Consider the following 18,931-nt stretch of genomic DNA (forward strand, 5'->3'; position numbering starts at 1 on the left):
AGAACGAAAAGAATTGATTTGTATTTTATGCATTCAAGCTGTTAATTATAATGAACCCATTGGTGCTACTATGCCAGTTTCCCCAGAAACGCTAAAGCACTTCATGAAAATACAAGAACCAATAATTAAACATGAAGATATAAAGTATATATATATATATATATATATATATATATATATATATATATATATATATATATATATATATATATATATACTTTATATATATATAAATATACATAATGTTATTCACCTTTATGCTCATGCAAAATAAACAGGTATTATAATGTCCGTACTAAGGTACAACGGTCTTACCTGAAGTTTTTCTTTCACAGAATTGGGACAATAATGAAATATTTCCTTTCTTTGAAGGCAAGGAGTGTCTTTCAACAACTAAACACGTAATATGATATAAATGTTTTACTTAAAAATTAATCCAATTGATAGCAGTGTATTAATACCAACAGCGAAGAGTTGAAAAGTTGTGAACTTAAAGAAAGAAAAATATCTAAATTAATTTCTAATGATTATCTTATGTCATTGATCTATTAGGGGTTATTCATAAATATCAATAAAGATCGCAAGGCTTAAAATCGTAAATTTCCAGGCGTAAGCCCACTTTTGGCATAATTAATAAAAATATGGTTGGAACATTTATTGCATGGATTTAGTCCATAACTTTGCAGGTGTACCGAGGCACTCTTTAACAGCATAACCCTGTTGAGAATTACATGACCTATTCATGAAATATTCATGAACTTCTAATGATGAATAGTTCATGAAAAACTTATCAAATATGGTTCATGAACTGTTGATGAACAACTTTAATGATTTTAACTTAATGGACAGTTCATGAACAGTTCATCAGTTCATGAACAGATTCTCAACAGGGAAGGTTTACAATGAAAATATCTTGAAACGGTACCTAGAATATTAAATTAATCTTGAATTTCATGATGTCTGATAAGACTTAGCTTCAGTTATGCAACTAAGGGTAGAGTCCGCGGCACCTGGTGATCTTTGTAAAGCTATAATAACTTTTTTCCAATAATTTATAGCAAGAAAATCTGCTACGATATCATGCGATTACGCCTTATGTCTATTTGTATTAATAATATATTTTAAAATCTGTCTGCATGCAATATTTTATATTTTGACTTTGGTAAAACGCCCAGGTTCAGTGAAGGATCCTGGATTCAATGTTAAGAGTAGGTGTAACCTTATGATTTACGCCCCCCCCCCCCCCCCCCCTCTCAGAATTGAAATTTCTAGGCCAAAATGTAGATCTCATAGTTTTCTAAATTTCTAGCTGCAATTGGTAAACATGACACAATGTTAGTTTTGTTACAACCAAACAAACATCGAAATATAATGTTACGCAAAATTTCAATGGAAATTACCTCCGCGCATAAATCATTGTTTTCAAATACAATGCTCATTGGATATAATTTGTGGTTTCTTTAAAAGAACAACTCATTGTTTTTTTTGTACTTCAGTACAAAGAAATGCAGCGAAGATTTGAATAAACAAAGTTCATTCCAAATATCAATCAAAACTGAATAAGCTATGTAATGTTATAATGTCCTGTGTTAAAAAAAAATATAAGTTCTCACTTAAATAAATAAATAAAGGTCGTATTCTAAAGTAAGGTGTTCTTCAGATTCAAAGAATTGTAATGCCATTTGTGTACTTTTCCCACAAGAACATTCGCCAATGTTTAATAGATGCTTTATAAACACTGTGCATTAATCCATCTTGCCTTTACACGTGACAATGGAAAAAAATACCCAAAGATTTATAATGTCTGAAGGCAATAAAAAATTGAAACACCACAATGCGACAAAACCAGGTTTTTTCATATGGGCAATTAGAAAGCATAGCCAATTAATTTCTTGTATGAGTTATAAAAAAGCAGCAGCTTTTTTCTTCATGTTTTTAGTAGCAGTAATCACTATCCATCTTAACTTATTTAGTTATTGGACAGAAAACATTTTTTTCTATTTTTAGTAACAGTGACATTGACCTTGACCTCAACCCCTCAAAAGCAATCCAAAGCTATAGCTCTTCACATAAGCTTCCTACACTCCAAGTTTATTTAGTGTCCACTGAATGCTTACTTAAAATATGTCGCAAGAACCAATGTTTGACGCCTGCCCGACCGCCCGCCTGGTAAACAATTAACATCCTTATTATACTAATATAACCCTGTTTTATTGTTCAAAACCTGGTTATAAATTAGGATCAGGTGCAGAAATTAAGGAAAGGTTTCGAAAAAGATAACAAAAAACAATTGCTTATGTTACAGACGACAGAAAAAAAATATGAAATGAAAAACATAATTTGTTGCATGCTTATTTATTAACTTATTAACACTTTTAACTGAACTATATAACAGTTAAGCCAACTCTGTTATGTAATCAGAAAATAAACAGACGCCAGCAAAAACTCATTATTCATTAAAATTGAAGTACTTTTTAATGTCCTTAAATGAATTTTCCACAAATATTATCTTAATCTTTAAAATACTGTATATGCCCAAACAGACGCCTAGGGTGCATGTCATTTTATGAACCCAGTGCGCTTAATTACGTAAAATTTGTTGTCAATTAAACTAAGGTTTCAAAACCTTCTTGGAAATGCATGCATATAGGCTGTGATTGTTATGCGGGCATGCACACACTAAATATGATATTAGCCGCATCGCGAGGTTTTAATTATGGGCCTTCGAATATCATTATCACAAATAAAATCATCATTAATTTAAATGCCAGAAATTTTTGGATTGTCATTGGCACATCATTTTCTTGATCATTATGTACAACAATTACTTTACTCATGTTACCATAGCAACAACGAATTTGTCCAGACTCATTTTGACTGCATTCATAACACATGATGGATAATTCTTATAAGCGATTTTCACAATTTCTTGCATAATTATTTTTATTTCAGTCACATTGAAAATACATAAATACCAGATATTCTTCCGCTCAATCACAGTTTGTATATTTTGTGCCTTTTTCGCTTTGGTTTTTTTTATTGAGTTACAGCATCTTGGTCGCCAATGGCCTCTTTTGTTGTTTTCAGCATCTCTGTTGACAGTGGTTTGCATATGCTTTTTTTCACCGGTATCTTCTACGCACTTGTTTGAAGTGTTTAAGTGACCCTGATTAAATTTGTTTACTCGGATTTCAATCTGCTTTTAACAAGGGTCAACAATACCGGAAGCTTTTTGAAATCCTCACAAAGTATCATCAGTTTCACACAATCTTTGTTTATCTTCAAGATGTTTTACATAGAGAAAAAGATGTTTAATGTGCATGATATGTAAGATGTTATCATTGCCCCAAGTCAGGGCTTTTTCTATGGTACCCAAGGGTCCGACTATCGGACCCATTCCCAAAGCAAAATTTTTCCCAATCTTGAGAGAAAAAATTCCCAATTAATTTTTTTTTTTAGAAAGTCTTTTTACCTTAACTGGTTCATGATCAAGGTGTCACACCAACGCCAACGCCAAGGGTGAGTAGTATAGCTCTCCTTATTCTTGAATAGTCGAGCTTAAAATGCAATCAAAATCATATACATGCGTACAAAAACGCATACGAAAATAAATAAATACGCATTTCTAAATTAGTTGTGTGTAACCCTAGTAAATGAATTTGACATGTGTTTTTTTCAAAACAAGCTCGGATCAAATGTCGGTCAATGGAAGGCTTAAAAATCAAAGTGTAATTCTGATCTTGAACAAATGCAATCATTTTTATGATCTGGGCTTACATAAAAAAATGTTTTAACCATTCAAATTTTAAGTGTTGAGACAAGTGGTTTATCATTTATATAATCAACAAGTAATCATATGAACAGTACTGTACAATTAACCATCTTTTTTACCATGTTAAGCAGGCGCATAGCTTCCTATACCTGAGTATGCAGCTGAACCCACATGATTCTGACAAAAAAACAACAAGAGGCCCATGAAGGCCTATGCTCTACTGGCATGGTTCTTGTGGTTATTTTCAATCCAGAGCATGTATGTATGGGAAATAGGCAACAAACATATAGTTGGCTAAAAATAGACTTAGCTAAAAATAGCATTCTTATATACTTTCAAGGCCCATAATCTAGGCATGCATGGGCGGATCTGGCTGGTTTTCGAAAGGAACTGAGCTCTAATGGATATCTAAATACTGTACAATTAAGTTTCATCGAGATACAATAAAAACTGAAGACTGTATCGTGTTCACAATCAATTGTTTACAGATGCACACACACATTTATACTTTCAAGGCCCATGATCTAGGCATGAATGAGCTGATTTGGCTGGTTTTCGAAAGGAACCGAGCTGGAATGGATAAATTATCTTAATACTGAACAAGTTTCATTAAGATACAATCAAAACTGAAGAATGTATCGTGTTCACAAGTAATTGTTTACAGACGCACGGACGCACATACTACATACACATTACCATCACATAAGCTCTTCTGGCCTTTGGCCAGTAGAGCTAAAAATCAGCCAAAGTAGCAGTATGCATATTTGACTAAATGATTCTAAAACTGTCCATTTTCCAGTACTAATTACAGCACCTCAGAACCCCCAGATTGCACAATGGTTTTCAAACTTTTCCGAGGGGGCATGCCCCCAAACCACCTAGCACAATTATGAATCCACATGAATAGAGGGCTAGCTATGCCCTGTTAAGTATCTTTATAGTCATATGTAGGAGTTTTTTTTACTGTGTATAACATTTTGTTGAATGTACCGAACTCATCTGAAAATGAGTAGGTGTCCAAAAATTGGCATACCCAATTAAAATTTCTGTTACCCAATAAAAGTCAATAGGGGTTGGTATTGACCCATTTGCCCTAAAAATTTATCTAGAGCTCTGATATATACCGATCAAGTCAAATTTAAAACAATTGGCCCCAATGTCTCGAAATATCGTAAGCCCATAATAACAGAATGAAGCTCAGCACACTATTTTTGATTTGGTATAAATTGTGTAATATTCTCTTTTTAAAGAATTTTGAGGCTTAAAAGGGAAATAATATTTGAGATAAATCAGATAAACTACTTTTTATTTTTTAAATCATATTTAGGTAATTAATTTAGTTTTGAGGCTTAAAAAGAAAATAATATTTGAGATATATAAGATAAACTACTTTTTATTTTATAAAATCGTATTTAAGTAAGTAATTTTGGCTCAATGAAATAAGATACTTAAGTTACGCTAAAGAAATGTTGAAAATTTGGGGGCTCCATGGCATTGAGTTTATAACATTTCTTCTAAATAATATAATACCTATATAAACATGTGAAACAATACTAGGAATCATCTATTAAATTCGTTGATTAAGTACCTGAACATATCTGAAATAAAACTACAAACATCGACAAGCAGTTTGTGTAAACTAATACTGCTCATAATCAATGATCAATCATCGTCAATTAATAAAAAGAAGAAAAAAAGGCCAAGTAAATAATTCATGCCATTCAAAAAAAAAAATGCTGTTATGCGTAATCATCCTTGTGGTTTTTCAAAAAAGTGATTTGCATTAAATTAAAAATAATTTAAACTAAATCTGAACTTAAAACTCTAAGCATGGCAAACAAGATAAGCCCACTTATTTGGTTTTCTCCATCAAGCAAGAACAAGTTTGAAAATTATTTATGCCTGAGTAATGGGCCGCGCTACTACATGTTTATTCCATTTGTATATTTCCAGTTGTCTTTGAACTTTGTCCAAGGTAAAAGAAAATTGTACAACATTGAAACCGGAGAACACAAAGCCAAAAACTATGATAATACCTGGCTGTTGACAACAAACTTTGTATTTTGTGTCTTGAAATATGCCAATTTTTGGAAACCAGTGATATAAGACTGCTGACAAAAGATCAGACTGCAGTTTTTCATCTTTATGTTCAAACCAACTGATTCTAAGACTTAAGAACTAAAACAAAATAAAAGTCAAAACTGTCAATCTGTGAGAGTGCAGCTTTTAAAACACAGACAAGCTGAAAAAACATAAAGAGGACATGACTTGTGTGTATATATATATATATATATATATATATATATATATATATATATATATATATATCATATATATATATATATATATATATATATATATATATATATATGATATGCATGTATGCAGTAAAAGCAATAACATGCTTGCAAAAAAATTAATATTGCCATTCATGATGTCTGTGTCATGTTTTGTTGGAATATCTTAAAACGCTTCCCATTGTTAAGCCAACATAAATGTTTTTATGCAAAGCCAAATAGCAAGGGGTGAAAGCGAAAAGGTTCTATCTTCTTCTTAATTTAATGTCACTTAGAACCTTTTCACATTCTCCCATTGCAAGGGTTGGGAGTATTTTCTTCATTTTTGTCCATATATATATAAACTCCCATATTGGAACCGTTATAACAAGTAGGCGGAGCTTTACAGTGAAATAACTATCGTGCTACAAATTACAATGCTATTCACTTATACACTCACTAGTTATTGAACGTTGTCCTTGACAACATGGTACAATTAAACATTTATATCACCCAATCCCTCATGATTGAAATTATTCCCTCGCACGAGGTGCTCGAGACTTATTTCAATAATTGTGGCTGAAGTAACTATTACTTAATGCAGCAATGTTATCATGACTATTTCTTTGATTATACGAAATATGATAATAAATCTCTACCCGCCAATTATTAAAGCTGCACTCTCACAGAAAAACCATTTTCACAACTTTTTTTTTTGTCTTGGAAAGAGGAAATTTTTACGTAAATATCTGCAAACCAATGATTTAAGATTGCTGACAAAAAATCAGATCGTAGATTTTCATATTTCCGTTCGAAAATTAATGTTTTATGGCTTAAAAGGTTTAAGAAAAAAGCATTAAACTTCAATTTTTGAACTTAAATATAAAAATCTGTGATCTATTTTTTGTCAGCAGTCTTATATAATTGGTTTTCATGGGTTTTTGCAAAAATTGGCTCGTTCCAAGACAAAAAATAAAAAACCTTCAATCTGTGAGAGTGCAGCTTTAAGTACAATTTAATATAGTATAATTTTATTAAGATAAAAGAATGCATACACCATTCTATTCATTTGTTTACTTTTGTTACTTAAGCCATATAAAAAATCATCTTAAATAAAAGCAACGATACTTGGCCTTTCTTATTCGCCAGTCACTTAAGTTACTACATTGTTAGCAGTTGTAAGACAATTTTTATAGTCCATATTATATTATACAGGCACATTTTTCATTTTTCATAGCTTGTTACTCACCTGTCATGTTCCTATTAAATGCCCATGTTCGGCATTTTTTTATAAGGACTGACAAGCAGTCCATAATTTAGTCATTATATTTACGAAGAAATTAATGACTTATACATGACCATTTTCTGTATTTATGCACACTAAAAACAAGGCCTATTAAGGCTAAGAGTTAGCCTTGTCAAGATTTTGTTTGTTTATCAAGAAATGTATTGCTATTTTATTCATTTACATAATCTGCAACTATTAAATTTGGAAAAAAATATCGTTTTTTTGGGAAAAATTGGTATTTTTTGGCCAGGGGAAACAGCCTATAGAAGGTAGTGAATTGAACCAAAAATAAATTACTGAAGAAGGTGACCAATTCTATATTTTATTTTGTGATCTTTTGCTCTTTTTTTTTAGTAAGATGACAATGAATAAATTAGTTGCTTACAATTGAAATATAGTCATGCATTTACTTTCACAATAGAATTCCCCTTCTTCCTGAAACTTGACCTTAGGCAACTATAAATTAATTGCTTGATTTATTGAAAAAGTTGAACAAGGGTCTGTATTTGCATACAGGTCCAGTACTCTCGGGGGGAAAAGCGTTTTTTTCATATGAGAGGATTTGGCTGCTTCTGTCAAGTGAAAAAAGGGGCATAACTCAAAATAATTTTTAGCCAATTGTGATGTGGGCTTGCCTTAAACTTAATAATAAGTATCCACTTCAATCTTTGTAAACATATTTTTTTCACAGTTCATATTCATAGTTTTTATAGTAAAAGCCAACATTAAAGGTTTAATTATCACGACAAAATGCATCCCCGCCACGAACAAAGTCACCAAGGCTGTTATGATAATTGTATCGACTTCTTCTTCTTCCTTTTTTGAATAAAAGATGATATAGAAAGTAACCGTCTCTTTATTACAATTATAAGTGGTCAACATTATATTTTCTCCAATGAGAAGGCAGCATTTCTCAAGTTTTCCAAATGTACATTTATTTCAGTAAATCAGCAGTCATCCCTTATAGATTTCAATCAGGTGAAGTGGTAGATATAAACAGTGGCTGGCCCAGTTAGTGGGTAGTTTACACAATAAAATATAGAAATATAGACCACTAAAACAACTAGATTGTTAGTGTGTGTGTGTGAGTGTCACATCAAACCATTCATTTTGTAAGAATATACTATGAAATCTTTAACCAATATACTTAAAATATGATAATATACAATGCTGAGAAGTAAAAGTGTTTAACTTGTGTAAAGAGATAAATTATGTATATAAGTAGCTATTAATCAAATCTACATGTACTTAAGTAAAAGAAAATTTACCTTACCAAGTCTGAAAAATTAAAAACAAAGTCTTTGCGGTGATTTAAAGCCAAATTCCAGAATAAAAGTATGCTCAATAAAACACAAATTAACACATAATTATCCCACTTAAAAAATCTTTACAGGTTTACTTGAAATAATAATCGATCACAATATTTACTGCAATTCATACAAAAAATTCATCCTCACAAAACAAGAATACGCACCATTTCGTATGATAATGTATTTAACGATCTTAATTAATCTTTTTCCCCGCACTAAGTAAAGCTTAATTTACGTCACGCTCATTTATTATGTCAACGTTATTTTTTTTAACGTACAGATAAAGACAATAACAGTTAAAATTGCCCGAAGCCTATAATTCTTTGCATATTTTGCTCAACTTTTATTGCCGATTAAGTCATTTTACTATCAAAGTATCGTTAGTAGCTGAAAGCAATTTAAATACAAAATTGATGCCAGTATCACATCCCTTCATTTCAATAAAAAAAAAAAAAACGCACACTGATATACAATGAATTAAATAGAGTTTCCATTGCATTTGGATAAGGGTTTTTCATTTCTTTTGATAATGTGTTGCGATGCATGTTCTCCTTTATACGTAATAGTATATATTTGATATGTTTGTAATGTATTCTAAATGTAATACTAAATGGTATATTGACTATTGTTTATATGTATAATCATGTTGATGGATGATGAACTGTATGTTTAAATCCAAATCAACTATTCTGTTATGTTCTGTTCTGTTCATAACAATTGTATAGATCTCCTTTTAGCTGCACTCTCACAGATATGACTATTTTCACTTCTTTTTTTATTTCTTGTCATGGAATAAACCAATCTTTGCATAAATATATGGAAACCAGTGATATAAGACTGGTGACAAATTATCAGATTGCAGTTTTTCATATTTACATTCGAAAATTGAAGTTTTCTGGGCAACAGCGTTACTAACACCTGTAGAAAAATGAAGGATTTACAGCAAGATTTTGATAGTGCTGTTATTCCATTACATTTAAATGCTACTTGTAGTATACATATGAATAAATTTTTGCAACAAACATTAATTATCAAACGAAAATATGAAAAACTGCATCAAAACCTTCAATCTGTGAGAATGCAGCTTTAAGAAAAGTAAGGTTTGATACTTAGTCATTTTGATCAAAATTTCCCGAAGTCAGAATTATTTTCAAAAACAAATATAATTACATATATCTTTTTTTCTTAATCATACAGGCCCTGGTGTTACCAAATATGTATTACCGCCTTCTTAGAAGTTTTCTTCAGGACACAATGTATGTCATGCTATCTTCAATCAACAATCAAGCCTTATCTGTTTTTATCACCCAAATAGTTTAAATGATTATTTGAAACTTCCTATTCTAAAGTGCCGATATGTGCACTGAATTGAACTGAATCTGTTATCACTATAAATATGATAGAACAAACTCCATCCATATCATAATGTTGTCCCCCATGACAAAGTCTCGTGCAGAGCACTATTATAAAGAACCACAAAACACTTAAGCAGATTTCTGCATTTCTGCAAATCCATTACTAAAATAGAAGTGAAGGATGAAAGATAACTTCAAACAGTCAGCCTGGTTTTAACAAAGATTTTTCTTATCCTCGGCAACAAAGATACTTAATTTGGTCATACTTCATCATTACCGTGATACAATTGACAAAATCTTGTTTAAATGAATATGCATGAGGCAGGGGAGACAACTCTTCTTTCAATAAATTCGCATGTTACAATTCAATCTTCTTCAATAACCATTTATTGACAGTAGCCTCCATGACCAAGTCGCCTTGACTGCTGAAAAATATTTTTGTACTGAAAAGGTGGATCTGGTTTAATTTGAGCACTCACCAGAATATTTTTCAACATAATAAAAACATCTGGTACCTTGCAAAACCAATGGAACTGCCTCATTATTTGTGGTAAGAAGACTGTCCTAACCAAATCGCCCACGTTACACAAAGAATAGCTAAGTAGTGTATCGGAAGATAGATTTTTCTATGCAATGCCGTGTTCGCTGAAAAGTGGACACAACAAAACAGCTAGCAAACCTCTTGCTACCAGGAACTAACAAAAGGTTTCTTTGTAAGTTAACATTCAATTGCAAAGGAGTTGACAATAGAACCCTCTAGAGTTGCCCAATCAACCAGTTAAGCAATTTACTACTGTGTACTTATTTATTTTAGCTTTTCTAAGAAAACAGCCATGACCATAAGCTGGTATGAATAACCAATTAACCAATTAGAAATTTACTACTGTAAAATTATTTATTTTAACTTTTCTAAGAAAACAGCTACTTTATAAGCTGGTATGAACGACCAATTCAACAATTAAGCAATCCACTTCTGGAAATTTATTTATTTCAGCTTTACTGAGAAAACAGCTACTACTACTCTTAATAGTAGGGGTATCAGGTGATTTTAACTTAGTGGTTTTAATACACATGATGTTGGATATTGTTTAACTACCGTCTTTCATGAAGTCATATCTTATTTATTTTGTCCAATTCGGAAAAGTATGTGAAAAGTTACAAAACTTTTAGCTCTGCTATTGGGGGTAATGTAATCAATTATATCATAGACATAATATGAAGGGTTTACAGCAAGATTTTGATAGTGCTGTTATTCCATTACATTTAAATGCTACTTGTAGTATATATATGAATAAATTTTTGCAACAAACATGTTGAGCAGGGTCTTCCATACTCATCGTTCTTAGACTTAAAGCTGCACTCTCACAGATTGGACGTTTTGACGCTTTTTTTTCTTTTTTTCTTGGAACGAGCTAATTTATGCAAAAACGCATGGAAACTAGTGATATGAGACTGCTGTTAAAAACATAGATTTTTATATTAAAGTTCAATCTGCGATCTGATCTTCTTTCAGTAGTCTTTCATCACTGGTTTGCAGATATTTACACAAAATTTGACTCATACCAAGACAAAAAATTAAAAAGTTGTCAAAACGTTAAATCTGTAAGAATGCAGCTTTTAAATTATGTCTCAAGATGTCTTACTGTCAGCAGATAAAAAAAAACAAAAGTCATTTTTTTTTGGTAAAATTTGACGTCAATTACATATTTGACGCCGCAAACTGAACCCCCTACTACCTAAGTATAAGCTGATATAAATTTTGCTTAAGCACCAGGCCCCAATTTCTCAAAAGTTCTCATAAATCCACACAGGATTAAGCTATTAAAGCTGACACTACCCTTGATGTTCAATTATCTGCATACTAATTTTATTCTTTTAACAGTTTTTAGACTATACGTATAGGAATTATCTTTATGATAATCACAGAAAATATTTTCTGCTTATAAAAATCAGAAGTGTCAAGAAATTTGAGCCAGGTACATTTCCCTCGACCATATTAAGATATATAAGTTGTAAACCTTACTAGGCTTAAGATCAGTGCTGAGCAAGTACACCTATTAAGTTACCAATATTTGCGATTTAAATATCTTTACGATATTTTTTTTACTTTAGTTTTACGATCTTTTTTGAAACGGGACTCCATACTTGTGTTCATTTTGAGGGGCCATAAGAAAGCGATTGAACACCCGACACTTGGTTGATAGGATGACATCTTCTCTTTTCGTCCATCTCTAATCCTCCACACGCAGCATTAGATTAAAACTTTTTATAATGCACTGGGTCCCGATTCAATAAGACATTTTATTCATAAACTTTACACGGCTAAAGAGTGCTTGGGTTCAACTGTTATGTTACTGGCAGAATCTATGCGACGAATGTTCTAATATGATACATTTATTGAAATACAGTTATACCAAAGATGGGGCCGAAAAAGTTACGATCTTAAGTCCTATGATCTTTATTGAAGAATGGCCCAGGTATTGATACACATGGTAGCTGTTCAATTATAAAGATCTTAGTTGTTAATTGTATTTATCTTTGTGTGAAAGCTTCATTATTTTGCTACATATTTGGGTGCAATGAAATTAAGTCAGTACTATAAACGAGCACAAAGGAAATAAAAACAATCTATGTGTTGCGATTTCTGACGACTTCACAGATTTATGATTATTGATTTTAGATATTTCTATATTTGCTCTCCCAAAACTGTTCCGCGAAAAAATGTCTTTTAACAATATACTGACATGCTGCCAAACCGCACAAGTATGAATATTTATAACTGTTGACAAAAATGGAGTAAATACATAGTCACATGATCCCCCTGGAGTATATTGAATCCAATTACACATGCATTTGTTTGTACTATACAGTATGTTTCACCCACAGATAATGTTCATAAATTTTTGAATGTTGACAACTTTCCTCAATACTTAGTGACTCGCTCATGTTTTTGGACCAAAAATTAATTTTCCCAGTAAAGCATCTGAAAACACTTATTTTATCATTATTTTACTTTATGATTTTGAACTTGCAGAAAAAAATAGTTAAAGCATAAAAAAGTATTTGGGTTTTAGTGGGGTTCTAACCCACGCCAGTAAAGTCAAGAAAAAAATAGAAAACAGCCAGCTAGTCCACATGGCCACTGGGACTTTAAGCATAGTCATTGATAACATCACGTGATAATGTCAATTAACCAATCATGTAACACCACAGTCGTAATTAATTTTCAATCGATTTATTAAAGCTAATGAAAATTGTTGTCATCAAAGAAGATTATATTTGAGCAAATATCAACATTTGCTTAAGGGTATTTTTGTCTTAACACTCCATATGGTTTGCCACACCTTATTTCCTAATAAAAAAAGTGCATTTTACAAACCATGAGCGAGTTACTTTAAAATTAAACTTTATTGGCACCATTTTCGACCAATTTTTATATTCTGGTATCTTTGCAATTAATTAATATCAATTTTGTACCATGTAATTGACTGATATAATTTATAGCAAACTCTTAATGAAAACTTATTAAGTGGTGATTTTAAGAAATTTAACATACCATCTGAGAAGACCGCCGAAGTCAACTTCAAACGATTAATAGCCGGACTACTACAGAGGTCTGTAAGCTACTTTATATATGTTAAGACGTGCGTACCAAAGGTCAAGATTGGACTGTAAGTTGTACTGGCATCTTCAATACATGGACAGAGTTTCATAGCACTAGACCCAGAACTTCAGACATTTGACAATAACATCCCTATGCTGATGACTTTTAAATCCTCGTTTCATTGTTATGTTAATGACATTTTCCTAGTGGATTGGTGACATAAGATTATCAAATGAAGCAACAAATATGGCGGATATTAATGATCAAACTCAACTAGGGTAGCGATTAGTGAGTAGATTGGAAACTTCCTTTCTTTTCAAGAGGCTCCATGTGTTCAATTGTTATCAATGTGCAGGACAATGGAGAATGGTATCTTCAACTCAATCAAAGGTTATTAAATATGAATTGCTTATCTTACAAGTGTCATCTTCTTACAACACAATGCAATAAATAATAGCACACTTATTAAAATGAAAGAAAATCTGAAGTTATAAACAAATCAAACTGTTAAATTCAAGTCAATAACCACAAATAGAGGTCTGTTTTTAATAATTCTTTCGAAATCTAAGCATAGATTATGCTTAATGTGAGCAAGCTATGAGACCAAAAACAGCTGAGTCATTGTACATGTGCAAGCAAATACTTGTTTAAACAAAATTGGTTTGGGAAAATGTGAAAGCATTCTGATTTCAGTCAGTAGAACACAAAACAAATAAAAGTAATGTTCTTGTTCTTTTTACATGCTGATAAAAAGTAGGCAAGGTAGGTTAAAAGCTGCACTCTCACAGAGAATAAATGTTTTGACAACTTTTTTTATTTCTTGTCTTGGAACAAGACAATTTGTACAAAAATGCATGGAAATCAGTGATATAAGACTGCTGATAAAAAAAAATCAGAACGCAGAATGCAGGTTTTAATATTATTGATCAAAAATTTATGTTCATGCATTTTTCTTAAAGCGTTAGTAACGCTTTTAGCCATAAATCATTTATTTTCGAACGTAAACATGAAAAACTGTGATCTGATCTTTTGGCAGGAGTCCTATGACACTGGTTTTCAGATAATTATGAAAAAATTGGCCTATTCACAGACAAAAAATAAATAAGTTGACAAAATGGTAGATCAGTGAGAGTGCAGCTTTAATATTGGGAAAATATTTTATTAATGAAATATCATTTTATTGTGTATGAAGTATGTATATCGTTTAATTATACAGTGTGTGTATACCACATGATAAATTGCGTCATAAATGCTTCGTCGGAAGGCAATATTTTGATATGAAAAAAGACTTTGAACAAAGATAACTTCACTATATCTTCACCATTTTAAATGAAACAAAGCGCAGTCTAAGTCGCATACGGAGCCCTGCCTTCGGTCTTTTACCAGAGTTTGATTGAGAGTTCAGTATTTTAAAACACTTCTACAAACCTTTTCACAATACAGCCGTCTGACGGAGCACTGTCAAAACATTATTTTGGAAACAGGTTTGTCAAAGTGTTTGATGAAACTAATGACCTTATCAAATTTCAGTAATAAAACTAATAGTGGGCTCTTTAAGCTTTTTAGACTGCCCTTTGTTTCATTTAAAATGGAGTTGTAAAAGAAAAGTTATCTTTGATTTAAGTCTTCAATTTAAGCAAAATGTTGCCTTCCGACGTAGCATATATGACGTAATTTATCACATGGTATATATACACACACTGTTATATACCAATCATAAATCCACAAATCGCAAAATACAGTAGTCCATAATTATTCAACTTGAGTGCAGTACTGCCATATTCCACTCTGCATACGTTCATTTAGTTCATGAACTCGATTTATCCAAATTGTCATTCATGAATAGTTCATGAACTATTCATGAATTAAGTTCATAAATAATTTATGAATAGTTCATGTTATTCACAACAGGGATGCTACCCACGATGCACCGCCAGAAACAGCAGACCGGCATAAGACTGCGCCTTGTGAAACCTGAATCTGCAAAGACCCAATGTATCAAATACAAACTCCTGATCCGAAAACACAGCACTAATAACCCTATTGTATTGTTTACATAGAACCACAGTCTGACATTCCTGTTGACAAGGAAGTGAAACAATACAAGTCAACTGTTACACCATGTACAAAAAATAGTACCACATGGTTTAAATTAAAAGAAATAACAAATTAGGTTGGGACTTTAAAATAAGGTTGGTTGGGTAGATGTAACCAGATCATTTATTATTTTATGTCTTAAAGGGACTTGCTCATAGTTTAGCAATATTTTATGTGGTTTGAGTGGGGTTACCCACACAGAAACAGTCAAGAAACTAGAAACACGGCAATGGGGAATTCGTATTTATATCCAAATAATTTCTTGTATGAGTAAGGAAAAAGAAGCAGCCTTTATCTTTACTTTTATCGAAAATATGCCATTTTTCTATTTGAAGTACATGTGACCTTGACCTCTCCCCCTAACCCCCTAAAAAGCAATCCCAGGCTAGCTTGTCACATAAGCTACTTAACACCAACTTTCATAACTACCCATCAATTCTTTACACAAGTTATTGGGCAGAAACCATTTTTTTTTCTATTTTCAGTAACAGTGACCTTGACCTTGACCCCAGCCAACCCAAAAGCAATTCCAAGATAGCTCTTCATCAGCTACCTACACACCAACTTTCATCACTATCCACTAATTTTTACTTTTCGGCAGAAACCACTTTTCTATTTTGAATAACAGTGTGCTTGACCTTGACTCTACCCCCTCAGAAGCAAACCCAAGCTAGTTTTTTTACTTACACACCAACTTTCCTTACTAGCCATTAATGTTAGCTTAAGTTATAAGGTGGAAACCAATGTTTGACACCCATCCGCCTGTCCACCCATCCAACGCAACCATCCCGCCACCCAACGACATCCCCATTTTAATAACCTGGTTTTTGTTGAAAACCTGGTAAAAAATGAGAAAACCAATAGATTTAATTTACTCGATCACAGGGACTCATACTAGACTGTCAACAATTTAAAGCTTTATTGAAAACATTGCTAGCATCACATGATGAAGTTCATCAAGCGATCAAGCTACAGCTTTTTGTTGAATCACGTCAATAACGCTTTCAAAATTGTGCTGTCATCATCTTAGTTTTAACACTTCTAAAGATTTGCAAGACTATTTCGTATTAAAAAGAGAAAGCATTTTTTATAAATGATGAATGAGTTAAGGTCATGCCTTAGATGGTCTATGGTAAAAGCCCTTATAAACATTTAAGTAGTGTTGTTCCAAGATCTATTACAATTGAAGATCAATAAAACAGGTCACCATTGGCGTCTATCAACAACAACAAAAAATGTATCAGTGTGGAATCGCTCCCCAATACTTGGTGTTTTCTAAACTTTAATAGTATTTTTTCTGCAATTTTGGTATCGAAGAGAGAAAATTAACTAAAATATTATATTTTTCAGATGCATTTCATGAAAAATAAATACTCTTTGTCCATATATGAAGCATTCTATAGTAAACAACCACTAAGTGTGACCTTGACCTTAGAGATAGGAACAACGGTCTTGCACACGACATATGGTATGTCAAACACATGTTGCAGGTTATTTTAAAATCTGTCCACAAAAGAGAAAGTTATAGTCCAGCCATGAGAAATTGAGTCGGACAGACGTACAAACGAAAAATGCAATTTTAATATGCCCTCCTTTGGGGGCATAAATACAATAATAAAGAAAAATTCCAACCTACATGTAACCTACTGAATTACGGACACTACCGACCATGGACATTACGGACCAGACACTACGGACCAGATTTAGGGACATTACGGACCAGATTTAGGGACATTACGGATCATCTTCGGAATCTTATGGACCATGATTTAAACATTTTTTTTTTTTAAATATTCACTCATTAGTTTTTAATTTGTTAATAAATACTTGAATATGAGTGCTCAGTATGACGTTGTATCTTCCATAAAACTGTGAAAAATCCCGTGAAGTTCGAATAGAGCATTGGTTCAATATAAAATCTTGTGAAATTCCAAAAGGTGCAAATTTAAGACCAATGAGTGAATGAATTAAAAAAAAACAAATGTTTAAAAACATTATAAATGATGGTCCGTAAGTTTCTGAAAATGGTCCGTAATGTCCCTAAATCTGGTCCGTAGTGTCCCTAAATCTGGTCCGTAATGTCTGGTCCGTAATGTCCATGGTCCGTAGTGTCCGTGACCCAACCTACTTACCCTGTTTTGGGACAAGATGAAACCCTAAAAACAAGACAAATTTGGTCTTGAGTTCAAATACTTTTTTTAACATTGGACATTTCTTGTTTTTCCCTTCCTCAAGTCAGACAAATATAAAAAAGACCCGTTAATACGGCTCTAAGTGACCATGTAGATGTATATGGACTCTACTTTATTAGCATATCTACATATGTTTATCGATTGTGATAACAATTAATTAAAATCGCTGCAGGAAGGACTGTTGACAAGAATCTGGCGGATGGACAGTGTTGTTTCAAGACCCAAGTATGAAATTTCTCAGAGCATAAAACACTACAAGTCATTCTAAAATGCTGTCCAGCTTTCTTTTTTAAATGATGTTTAGCCTGTCCAGGACAAGTTGATTTCCTTTTGGTAGTGAAAACCCAGCCTGTTGGGTCTCATACATGTATGCTGTTCTTAATCCCAAACATGTACATTATTATTTTGTGAGCTTGTTGCCATATGTACTATACTATTGGACCATGGAATAATTTTCACATCTTTTCAAGACGTATATCTTATTTTTTTTTAAGATTTTTGTACGATTACATTAAGTCTTGCTTTTATGAATATTAAATATCCTTTTTGTGATTGTAAATTTTAATCGAAAAACACCATGGCATGTCATACGGAAAGTAAATTGCAAAACATTACGCAATAATAACTGGTACAGTAGTACTACGTGTAGTAGAATATTATAAGTCAGTGTACATGCAGGTTTATCTAACGGTGAAATGATAAAACTACATTAAGTTTATAAACAACTTTTTTAAGACAAAATAATGAATGACAGCGATTTTCACAATAAAGAAATTATACTTACATATATATACTATCATATTTTTTAACTCATTTGACCCAGTTCAGCTCGTAATCAATAGTTTTCTTCATGTTATTGTGTTGACCACACACCTCAGTTTTTCTGAAAATCACCGGATATAATTTCTATTTTTAGAATTTCGGTTTTCCACTCTCTACTCTCCAGGTATAAGACGTAACGGTCGCAACTGAGCCGGTCTCATTCTGTGCATTTTTGGGTGGACCAGGGGATCCATCCACGCCCGCACTTCTAACGC

General features: G+C 32.3%; 1 protein-coding gene across 3 annotated transcripts in view; it reads right to left on the bottom strand.

Annotated features, from left to right (window-relative positions):
* LOC128213624 (uncharacterized) overlaps nt 1–18,780 on the bottom strand; it is a 76,394-nt gene extending 57,614 nt beyond the window's left edge. The window contains exon 1 of one of the 3 annotated variants that reach the window (XM_052919588.1): nt 18,679–18,780. The gene's annotated coding sequence lies outside the window, so the exon portion shown is untranslated. Of the gene's footprint in view, nt 1–8,609; nt 8,653–13,557; nt 13,591–18,678 lie in introns of those variants that run through there. The other 2 variants (XM_052919589.1, XM_052919590.1) reach the window with 2 other exon arrangements.
* Nucleotides 18,781–18,931: the final 151 nt, after the last annotated feature.

Source organism: Mya arenaria, chromosome 13 (genome assembly GCF_026914265.1).
Source record: "Mya arenaria isolate MELC-2E11 chromosome 13, ASM2691426v1".
Lineage (NCBI taxonomy): Eukaryota > Metazoa > Mollusca > Bivalvia > Myida > Myidae > Mya > Mya arenaria.